Raw genomic sequence first — 12,185 nt, 5'->3', positions numbered from 1 at the left:
CGGTATGAACCATAGATAAGTTGGAATATAGTAGCTTTAACACCAATATAAATAAAGAATGAGTTCATTACAGTACCTTATGTGGTGGTTTTTCTTTCTTGCACTAACGGAGCTTATGATATTTCCTATTGAGTTTTGTGTTGTGAAGTTTTCAAGTTTTGGGTAAAGATTTGATGGACTATGGAATAAGGAGTGGCAAGAGCCTAAGATTGGGGATGACCATGGCACCGCAAGATATTCAAGGATAACCAAAAGCCTAAGCTTGGGGATGCCCCGGAAGGCATCCCCTCTTTTGTCTTCGTCTATCGGTAACTTTACTTGGAGCTATATTTTTATTCGCCACATGATATGTGTTTTGCTTGGAGCGTCTTGTATGATATTAGTCTTTGCTATTTAGTTTACCACAATAATCCTTGCTGTACACACCTTTTGTGAGAAACACACTTGATTGGAATTTATTAGAATACTCTATGTGCTTCACTTATATCTTTTTGAGCTAGATAGTTTTGCTCTAGTGCTTCACTTAAATCTTTTAGAGCACGGCGGTGGCTTGATTTTGTAGAAATTGTTAATCTCTCATGATTCACTTATATTATTTTGAGAGTTTCTTAGAACAGCGTGATATTTGCTATGGTTATAAAGTTGGTCCTAGAATGATGGGCATCCAAGTTGGGTATAATAAAAACTATCATAGGAAGTGAATTGGATGCTATGATCAATTTGATACTTGATAATTGTTTTGAGATATGGATGTGGTGATATTAGAGTCATGCTAGTTGGGTGATTATGAATTTAAAGAATACTTATGTTGAATTTGGCAAGTCCCATAGCATGCACGTATGGTAAAAGTTGTGTAACAAATTTATTGCATGGGGTGCTCTTTTGATTGCCTTCCCTTGAGTGGAGGTTAGGGGCGCGCGATGGTTAACTCCTACCAACCTCCCCCCTAGGAGCATACGTAGTAGTACTTTGCTTCGAGGGCTAATAAAACTGTTGCAAAAAGTATATGAGTTCTTTATGACTAATGTGAGTCCATGGATTATACGCACTTTTACCTTTCCATCATTGCTAGCCTCTTCGGTACCGTGCATTGCCATTTCTCACATTGAGAGTTGGTGCAAACTTCGCCGGTGCATCCAAACCCCATGATATGATAGACTCTATCACACATAAACCTCCTTATATCTTCCTCAAAACAGCCACCATACCTACCTATTATGGCATTTCCATAGCCATTCCGAGATATATTGCCATGCAACTTTCCATTGTTCCATTTATCATGACACACATCATCATTGTCATATTGCCTTGCATGATCATGTAGTTGACATCGTATTTGTGGCAAAGCCACCATGCATAATTTTTCATACATGTCACTCTTGATTCATTGCCCATCCCAGTACCGTCGGAGGCATTCATATAGACTCATATCTTGTTCTAGTTTTGAGTTGTAATTCATGTGTTGTAAATAAATAGAAGTGTGATGATCATCAGTATTAGAGCATTGTCCCCAAATAAAAAAAAGAAAAAAAGGAAAGGTCAAAGAAAAAAAGAAAAAAAAAAGAAAGTCCAAAAGAAAAAAAGAAAGGCCCAAAAAGAAAAAAAAGAAAAAGAAAAAAAAGAAAATAAAAAAGGGGGCAATGTTACTATCCTTTTCCACACTTGTGCTTCAAAGTAGCACCATGTTCTTCATATAGAAAGTCTTTTATGTTGTCACTTTCATATACTAGTGGGAATTTTTCATTATAGAACTTGGCTTGTATATTCCTACGATGGGCTTCCTCAAAATGCCCTAGGTCTTCGTGAGCAAGCAAGTTGGATGCACACTCACTTAGTTTCTTTTGTTGAGCTTTAATACATTTATAGCTCTAGTGCATCTGTTGCATGGCAATCCCTACTCCTCATGTTGACATCAATTGATGGGAATCTCCATAGCCCGTTGATTAGCTTCGTCGATACGAGACTTTCTCCTTTTTGTCTTCTCCACACAACCTCCATCATCATACTCTATTCCACCCATAGTGCTATATCCATGGCTCACGCTCATGTATTGCGTGAGAGTTGAAAAAGGCTGAAGTGCGTTAAAAAGTATGAACCAATTGCTTGGTGAAACCGGGGTTGTTCTTGATGGGAGTATTTTGTGTGATGAAAATGAAACATAGCCTAACTATATGATTTTGTAGGGATAAACCTTCTAATGCCATGTTATTTTGAGAAGACATGATTGCTTAGTTAGTATGCTTGAAGTATTACTATTTCTTATGTCAATATGAACTTTTATTTTGAATCATTTGGATCTGAACATTCATGCCACAATAAAGAAAATTACATTGAGATTTATGCTAGGTAGCATTCCACATCAAAAATTCTGTTTTTATCATTTACCTACTCGAGGACGAGCAGGAATTAAGCTTGGGGATGCTTGATACGTCTCCAACGTATCTATAATTTTTGATTGTTCCATGCTATTATATTACCCGTTTTGGATGTTTATGGGCTTTACTTTACACTTTTATATCATTTTTGGGACTAACCTACTAACCGGAGGCCCAGCCCGAATTACTGTTTTTTGCCTATTTCAGTGTTTTGAAGGAAAGGAATATCAAACAGAGTCCAAATGGAAGGAAACCTTCGGGAGCGATCTTTTTGGAACAAACATGATCCAGGGGACTTGGAGTGGACGTCAAGCAACAGAGGAGGCGGCCACAAGGGTGCCCGGCGCGTCCCCTAGGGCTGGGCGTCCCCCCCACCCTCGTGGGCCCCTCAAGCGTCCACCGACCTACTTCTTCCTCCTATATATACCCACGTACCCTGAAACCATCGAGGAGCACCACGAAAAATTATTTCCACCACCGCAACCTTCTGTATCCGCGAGATCCCATCTTGGAGCCTTCGCGGGCGCTCCGCCGGAGGGGGAATCGACCACGGAGGGCCTCTACATCATCTCCAAGGCCCTTCCGATGTGTTGTGAGTTGTTTACCACAGACCTTCAGGTCCATAGTTATTAGCTAGACGGTTTCTTCTCTCTCTTTGAATCTCAACACAAAGTTCTCCTCGATCTTCTTGGAGATCTATTCGATGTAACTCTTTCTGCAGTGTATTGGTCGAGATCCGATGAATTGTGGGTTTATGATCAAGTTTTTCTATGAGAAATATTTGAATCTCCTCTGAATTCTTTTATGTGTGATTAAGTTATCTTTGCAAGTCTCTTCGAATTATCAGTTTGGTTTGGCCTACTAGATTGGTCTTTCTTGCAATAGGAGAAGTGCTTAGCTTTGGGTTCAATCTTGTGATGTCCTTTCCTAGTGACAGCAGGGGCAGCAAGGCACGTATTGTATTGTTTCCATCGAGGATAAAAAGATGGGGTTTATATCATATTGCATGACTTTATCCCTCTACATCATGTCATCTTTCTTAATGCGTTACTCTGTTCTTTATGAACTTAATACTCTAGATGCAAGCAGGAGTCGGTCGATGTGTAGAGTAATAGTAGTAGATGCAGGCAGGAGTCGGTCTACTTTTCACGGACGTGATGCCTATATACATGATCATGCCTAGATAATCTCATAACTATGCACTTTTCTATCAATTGCTCGGCAGTAATTTGTTCACCCACCGTAATACTTATGCTATCTTGAGAGAAGCCACTAGTGAAACCTATGGCCCCCGGGTCTATCTTTTATCATATAAGTTTACCATTTACTTTTATTTGCATCTTTACTTTTCCAATCTATACCATAAAAATACCAAAAATATTTATCTTATCATATTATCTCTATAAGATCTCACTTTCGCATGTGGCCATCAAGGGATTGAGAACCCCTTTATTGTGTTGGTTGCAAGGTTCTTGTTTGTTTGTGTAGGTGCGTGGTGTTGGAAATATGCCCTAGAGGCAATAATAAAAGTATTATTATTATATTTCATTGTTCATCATAATTGTCTTTATTCATGCTATAACTGTATTATCCGGAAATCGTAATACATGTGTGAATACATAGACCATAATATGTCCCTAGTAAGCCTCTAGTTGACTAGCTCGTTGATTAACAGATAGTCATGGTTTCCTGGCTATGGACATTAGATGTCGTTGATAACGGGATCACATCATTAGGAGAATGATGTGATGGACAAGACCCAATCCTAAGCATAGCACAAGATCGTGTAGTTCGTTTGCTAGAGCTTTTTCCAATGTCAAGTATCCTTTCCTTAGACCATGAGACCGTGTAACTCCTGGATACCGTAGGAGTGCTTTGGGTGTACCAAACGTCACAATGTAACTGGGTGACTATAAAGGTGCACTACAGGTATCTCCGAAAGTGTCTGTTGGGTTGACACGAATCGAGACTGGGATTTGTCACTCCGTATGACGGAGAGGTATCTCTGGGCCCACTTGGTAATGCATCATCATAATGAGCTCAAGGTGACCAAGAGTTTGGTCACGGGATCATGCATTACGGTACGAGTAAAGTGACTTGCCGGTAACGAGACTGAACGAGGTATTGGGATACCGACGATCGAGTCTCGGGCAAGTAACGTACCGATTGACAAAGGGAATTGTATACGGGGTTGATTGAATCCTCGACATCGTGGTTCATCCGATGACATCATCGAGGAGCATGTGGGAGCCAACATGGGTATCCAGATCCCGCTGTTGGTTATTGACCGGAGAGCCGTCTCGGTCATGTCTGCGTGTCTCCCAAACCCGTAGGGTCTACACACTTAAGGTTCGGTGACGCTAGGGTTATTAGGAAGACTTGTATGTGATTACCCAATGTTGTTCGGAGTCCCGGATGAGATCCCGGACGTCACGAGGAGTTCCGGAACAGTCCGGTGGTGAAGATTTATATATAGGAAGTGCTGTTTCGGCCATCAGGAAAGTTTCGGGGTCACCCGATATTGTACCGGGACCACCGGAAGGGTCCCGGCGGTCCACCGGGTGGGGCCACCCAGCCCAGAGGGTCCCGTGGGCTGAAGTGGGGAGGGGACCAGCCCCTGGTGGGCTGGTGCGCCCCCCTGGGCCCCCCTCTGCGCCTAGGGTTGGGAACCCTAGGGGAGGGGGCGCCTCCACTTGCCTTGGGGGGCACTCCACCCTCCTTGGCCGCCGCCCCCTAGAGATCCCATCTCTAGGGCCGGCTCCCCCCCTGGGGGCCTATATAAAGGAGGGGGAGGGAGGGCAGTCGCACCCTGAGTCTTGGCGCCTCCCTCCAACTGCTACACCTCTTCCTCCTCCCGCGGTTGCTTGGCGAAGCCCTGCCGGAGTACTGCATCTCCACCACCACCACGCCGTCGTGCTGCTGCTGGAGCCTTCTTACTCAACCTCTCCTTCCCCCTTGCTAGATCAAGAAGGAGGAGACGTCATCCGCTCCGTATGTGTGTTGAACGCGGAGGTGCTGTCCGTTCAGCACTTGGTCATCGGTGATTTGGATCACGGCGAGTACGACTCCATCATCCCCGTTCTCTTGAACGCTTCCGCTCGCGATCTACAAGGGTATGTAGATGCACTCCTATCACTCGTTGCTTAGATGAACTCATAGATGGATCTTGGTGAAACCGTAGGAAAAATTTTAATTTTCTGCAACGTTCCCCAACAGTGGCATCATGAGCTAGGTCTATGCATAGTTCTCTATTGCACGAGTAGAACACAATTTTGTTGTGGGCGTAGATGTTGTCAACTCTCTTACCGCTACTAGTCTTATTTTGCTTCAGCAGTATTGTGGGATGAAGCGGCCCGGACTGACCTTACAGGTACGCTTACGTGAGACAGGTTCCACCGACTGACATGCACTAGTTGCATAAGGTGGCTAGCGGGTGTCTGCCTCTCCCACTTTAGTTGGAGCGGATTCGACGAAAATGGTCCTTATGAAGGGTAAATAGAAGTTGACAAATCACGTTGTGGCTTTAACGTAGGTAAGAAAATGTTCTTGCTAGATCACCTATAGAAGCCACGTAAAAACTTGCAACAACAATTAGAGGACGTCTAACTTGTTTTTGCAGCAAGTGTCTTGTGATGTGATATGGCCAAAGTTGTGATGAATGATATATATGTGATGTATGAGATCATGTTCTTGTAATAGGAATCACGACTTGCATGTCGATGAGTATGAGAACCGGCAGGAGCCATAGGAGTTGTCTTTATTTTTTGTATGACCTGCGTTTCATTGAAGAACGCCATGTAAATTACTTTACTTTATTGCTAAACGCGTTAGCCATAGAAGTAGAAGTAGTCGTTGGCATGACAACTTCATGAAGACACGATGATGGAGATCATGATGATGGAGATCATGGTGTCATGCCGGTGACGAAGATGATCATGGAGCCCCGAAGATGGAGATCAAAGGAGCTATATGATATTGGCCATATCATGTCACTACTATATAATTGCATGTGATGTTTATTATGTTTATGCATCTTGTTTACTTAGAACGACGGTAGTAAATAAGATGATCCCTTATAACAATTTCAAGAAGTGTTCTCCCCTAACTGTGCGCCGTTGCTAAAGTTCGTCGTTTCGAAGCACCACGTGATGATCGGGTGTGATAGATTCTTACGTTCACATACAACGGGTATAAGACAGTTTTACACATGCAAAAACACTTAGGGTTAACTTGACGAGCCTAGCATGTACAGACATGGCCTCGGAACACAGAGACCGAAAGGTCGAACATGAGTCGTATGGAAGATACGATCAACATGGAGATGTTCACCGATGATAACTAGTCTGTCTCACGTGATGATCGGACACGGCCTAGTCGACTCGGATCGTGTAACACTTAGATGACTAGAGGGATGTCTAATCTGAGTGGGAGTTCATTGAAATAATTTGATTAGATGAACTTAATTATCATGAACTTAGTCTAAAACCTTTGCAAATATGTCTTGTAGATCAAATGGCCAACGCTCATGTCAACATGAACTTCAATGCGTTCCTAGAGAAAACCAAGCTGAAAGATGATGGCAGCAACTATACGGACTGGGTCCGGAACCTGAGGATCATCCTCATAGCTGCCAAGAAAGCATATGTCCTAGATGGACCGCTAGGTGAAGCACCCATCCCAGAGAACCAAGACGTTATGAACGCTTGGCAATCACGTGCTGATGATTACTCCCTCGTTCAGTGCGGCATGCTTTACAGCTTAGAACCGGGGCTCCAAAAGCGTTTTGAGCAACACGGAGCATATGAGATGTTCGAGGAGCTGAAAATGGTTTTCCAAGCTCATGCCCGGGTCGAGAGATATGAAGTCTCCGACAAGTTCTACAGTTGTAAGATGGAGGAAAATAGTTCTGTCAGTGAGCACATACTCAAAATGTCTGGGTTGCACAACCGCCTGTCCCAGCTGGACATTAACCTCCCGGACGAGGTGGTCATTGACAGAATCCTTCAGTCGCTCCCACCAAGCTACAAGAGCTTTGTGATGAACTACAATATGCAGGGGATGGTGAAAACTATTCCTGAAGTATTTTCAATGCTGAAGTCGGCAAAGGTAGAAATCAAGAAAGAACATCAAGTGTTGATGGTCAATAAAACCACCAAGTTCAAGAAGGGCAAGGGAAATAAGAACTTCAAGAAGGACGGCAAAAATGTTGCCGCGCCTGGTAAGCCAGTTGCCAGGAAGAAGTCAAGCAATGGACCCAAACCTGAGACTGAGTGCTTTTATTGCAAAGGGAAGGGTAACTGGAAGCGGAACTGCCCCAAATACTTAGCGGACAAGAAGGCCGGCAACACTAAAGGTATATTTGATATACATGTAATTGATGTGTACCTCACCAGTACTCGTAGTAACTCCTGGGTATTTGATACCGGTGCCGTTGCTCATATTTGTAACTCACAGCAGGAGCTGCGGAATAAGCGGAGACTGGCGAAGGACGAGGTGACGATGCGCGTCGGGAATGGTTCCAAGGTCGATGTGATCGCCGTCGGCACGCTACCTCTACATTTACCTACGAGATTAGTTTTAAACCTCAATAATTGTTATTTAGTGCCAAGTTTGAGCATGAACATTGTATCTAGATCTCATTTGATACGAGATGGCTACTCATTTAAATCCGAGAATAATGGTTGTTCTATTTATATGAGAGATATGTTTTATGGTCATGCCCCGATGGTCAATGGTTTATTCTTAATGAATCTCGAGCGTAATGTTACACATATTCATAGTGTGAATACCAAAAGATGTAAAGTTGATAACGATAGTCCCACATACTTGTGGCACTGCCGCCTTGGTCACATTGGTGTCAAGCGCATGAAGAAGCTCCATGCTGATGGACTTTTAGAGTCTCTAGATTATGAATCGTTTGACACATGCGAGCCATGCCTCATGGGCAAGATGACCAAGACTCCGTTCTCCGGAACAATGGAGCGAGCAACCAACTTGTTGGAAATCATACATACTGATGTGTGCGGTCCAATGAGTGTTGAGGCTCGCGGAGGATATCGTTATGTTCTCACTCTCACTGATGACTTGAGTAGATATGGGTATGTCTACTTAATGAAACACAAGTCTGAGACCTTTGAAAAGTTCAAGGAATTTCAGAATGAGGTAGAGAATCAACGTGACCGAAAGATAAAGTTCCTACGATCAGATCATGGAGGAGAATATTTAAGTCACAAATTTGGTACACACTTAAGGAAATGTGGAATCGTTTCACAACTCACGCCGCCTGGAACACCTCAGCGTAATGGTGTGTCCGAACGTCGTAATCGCACTCTATTGGATATGGTGCGGTCTATGATGTCTCTTACCGATTTACCGCTATCATTTTGGGGATACGCTCTAGAGACAGCTACATTCACTTTAAATAGGGCACCGTCTAAATCCGTTGAGACGACACCATATGAATTATGGTTTGGGAAGAAACCTAAGCTGTCGTTTCTAAAAGTTTGGGGATGCGATGCTTATGTCAAGAAACTTCAACCTGAAAAGCTCAAACCCAAGTCGGAAAAATGCGTCTTCATAGGATACCCTAAGGAAACCATTGGGTATACCTTCTACTTAAGATCCGAGGGCAAGATCTTTGTTGCCAAGAACGGATCCTTTCTGGAAAAAGAGTTTCTCTCGAAAGAAGTAAGTGGGAGGAAAGTAGAACTCGATGAAGTACTACCTCTTGAACAGGAAAGTAGTGCAGCTTAGGAAAATGTTCCTATGATGCCTACACCAATTGGAGAGGAAAATAATGATGATGATCAAGGTACTTAGGATCAAGTTGCTACTGAACTTCGTAGGTCCACAAGGACACGTTCTGCACCAGAGTTATACGGTAACCCTGTCTTGGAAATCATGTTGTTAGAAACCGGTGAACCTTCGAACTATGAAGAAGCGATGGCGGGCCCAGATTCCAACAAATGGCTTGAAGCCATGCGATCCGAGATAGAATCCATGTATGAAAACAAAGTATGGACTTTGACAGACTTGCCCGATGACCGGCGAGCGATAGAAAACAAATGGATCTTTAAGAAGAAGACGGACGTGGATGGTAATGTTACCATCTATAAAGCTCGACTTGTCACTAAGGGTTATCGACAAGTTCAAGGGGTTGAATACGATGAGACATTCTCTCCCGTAGTGAAGCTGAAGTCCGTCCGAATCATGTTAGCAATTGCCGCATACTATGGTTATGAGATATGGCAGATGGACGTCAAAACGGCATTCCTTAACGGACATCTTAAGGAAGAACTATATATGATGCAGCCGGAAGGTTTTGTCGATCCTAAGAATGCTAACAAAGTATGCAAGCTCCAGCGATCCATTTATGGGCTGGTGCAAGCATCTCGGAGTTGGAACATTCGCTTTGATGAGATGATCAAAGCGTTTGGGTTTATGCAGACTTATGGAGAAGCCTGCATTTACAAGAAAGTGAGTGGGAGCTCTGTAGCATTTCTCATATTATATGTAGATGACATACTCTTGATGGGAAATGATATAGAACTTTTGGACAACATTAAGGCCTACTTGAATAAGTGTTTTTCAATGAAGGACCTTGGAGAAGCTGCTTACATATTAGGCATCAAGATCTATAGGGATAGATCGAGACACCTCATAGGTCTTTCACAAAGCACATACCTTGATAAGATTTTGAAGAAGTTCAAAATGGATCAGTCCAAGAAAGGGTTCTTGCCTGTGTTGCAAGGTGTGAGATTGAGCTCGGCTCAATGCCTGACCACGGCAAAAGATAAAGAAGATATGAGTGTCATCCCCTATGCTTCAGCCATAGGATCTATTATGTATGCCATGCTGTGTACCAGACCTGATGTAAACCTTGCCGTAAGTTTGGTAGGAAGGTACCAAAGTAATCCCGGCAAGGAACACTGGACAGCGGTCAAGAATATCCTGAAGTACCTGAAAAGGACAAAGGACATGTTTCTCGTTTATGGAGGTGGCGAAGATTTCGTCGTAAAGGGTTACGTCGATGCTAGCTTCGACATAGATCTGGATGACTCTAAGTCACAAACCGGATACGTGTATATGTTGAATGGTGGAGCAGTAAGCTGGTGCAGCTGCAAGCAGAGCGTCGTGGCGGGATCTACATGTGAAGCGGAGTACATGGCAGCCTCGGAGGCATCGCATGAAGCAATTTGGGTGAAGGAGTTCATCACCGACCTAGGAGTCATACCCAATGCGTCGGGGCCAATCAAACTCTTCTGTGACAACACTGGAGCTATTGCCCTTGCCAAGGAGCCCAGGTTTCACAAGAAGACCAGGCACATCAAGCGACGTTTCAACTCCATCCGTGAAAATGTTCAAGATGGAGACATAGATATTTGCAAAGTACATACGGATCTGAATGTCACAGATCCGTTGACTAAACCTCTCTCGCGAGCAAAACATGATCAACACCAGAACTCTATGGGTGTTCGATTCATCACAATGTAACTAGATTATTGATTCTAGTGCAAGTGGGAGACTGTTGGAAATATGCCCTAGAGGCAATAATAAAAGTATTATTATTATATTTCCTTGTTCATGATAATTGTGTTTATTCATGCTATAACTGTATTATCCGGAAATCGTAATACACGTGTGAATACATAGACCATAATATGTCCCTAGTAAGCCTCTAGTTGACTAGCTCGTTGATCAACAGATAGTCATGGTTTCCTGGCTATGGACATTAGATGTCGTTGATAACGGGATCACATCATTAGGAGAATGATGTGATGGACAAGACCCAATCCTAAGCATAGCACAAGATCGTGTAGTTCGTTTGCTAGAGCTTTTTCCAATGTCAAGTATCCTTTCCTTAGACCATGAGATCATGTAACTCCCAGATACCGTAGGAGTTCTTTGGGTGTACCAAACGTCACAACGTAACTGGGTGACTATAAAGGTGCACTACAGGTATCTGTGAAAGTGTCTGTTGGGTTGACACGGATCGAGACTGGGATTTGTCACTTCGTATGACGGAGAGGTATCTCTGGGCCCACTCGGTAATGCATCATCATAATGAGCTCAAGGTGACCAAGAGTTTGGTCACGGGATCATGCATTATGGTACGAGTAAAGTGACTTGCCGGTAATGAGACTGAACGAGGTATTGGGATACCGACGATCGAGTCTCGGGCAAGTAACGTACCGATTGACAAAGGGAATTGTATACGGGGTTGATTGAATCCTCGACATCGTGGTTCATCCGATGACATCATCGAGGAGCATGTGGGAGCCAACATGGGTATCCAGATCCCGCTGTTGGTTATTGACCGGAGAGCCGTCTCGGTCATGTCTGCGTGTCTCCCGAACCCGTAGGGTCTACACACTTAAGGTTCGGTGACGCTAGGGTTATTAGGAAGACTTGTATGTGATTACCCAATGTTGTTCGGAGTCCCGGATGAGATCCCGGACGTCACGAGGAGTTCCGGAACAGTCCGGAGGTGAAGATTTATATATAGGAAGTGCTGTTTCGGCCATCAGGAAAGTTTCGGGGTCACCCGGTATTGTACCGGGACCACCGGAAGGGTCCCGGGGGTCCACCGGGTGGGGCCACCCAGCCCAGAGGGTCCCGTGGGCTGAAGTGGGGAGGGGACCAGCCCCTGGTGGGCTGGTGCGCCCCCCTGGGCCCCCCTCTGCGCCTAGGGTTGGGAACCCTAGGGGAGGGGGCGCCTCCACTTGCCTTGGGGGGCACTCCACCCCCCTTGGCCGCCGCCCCCCTAGAGATCCCATCTCTAGGGCCGGCTCCCCCTGGGGGCCTATATAA

Source organism: Triticum dicoccoides, chromosome 5B (assembly GCF_002162155.2).
Source record: "Triticum dicoccoides isolate Atlit2015 ecotype Zavitan chromosome 5B, WEW_v2.0, whole genome shotgun sequence".
Classification (NCBI taxonomy): Eukaryota; Viridiplantae; Streptophyta; class Magnoliopsida; order Poales; family Poaceae; genus Triticum; species Triticum dicoccoides.
This window is presented reverse-complemented; position numbering follows the sequence as displayed.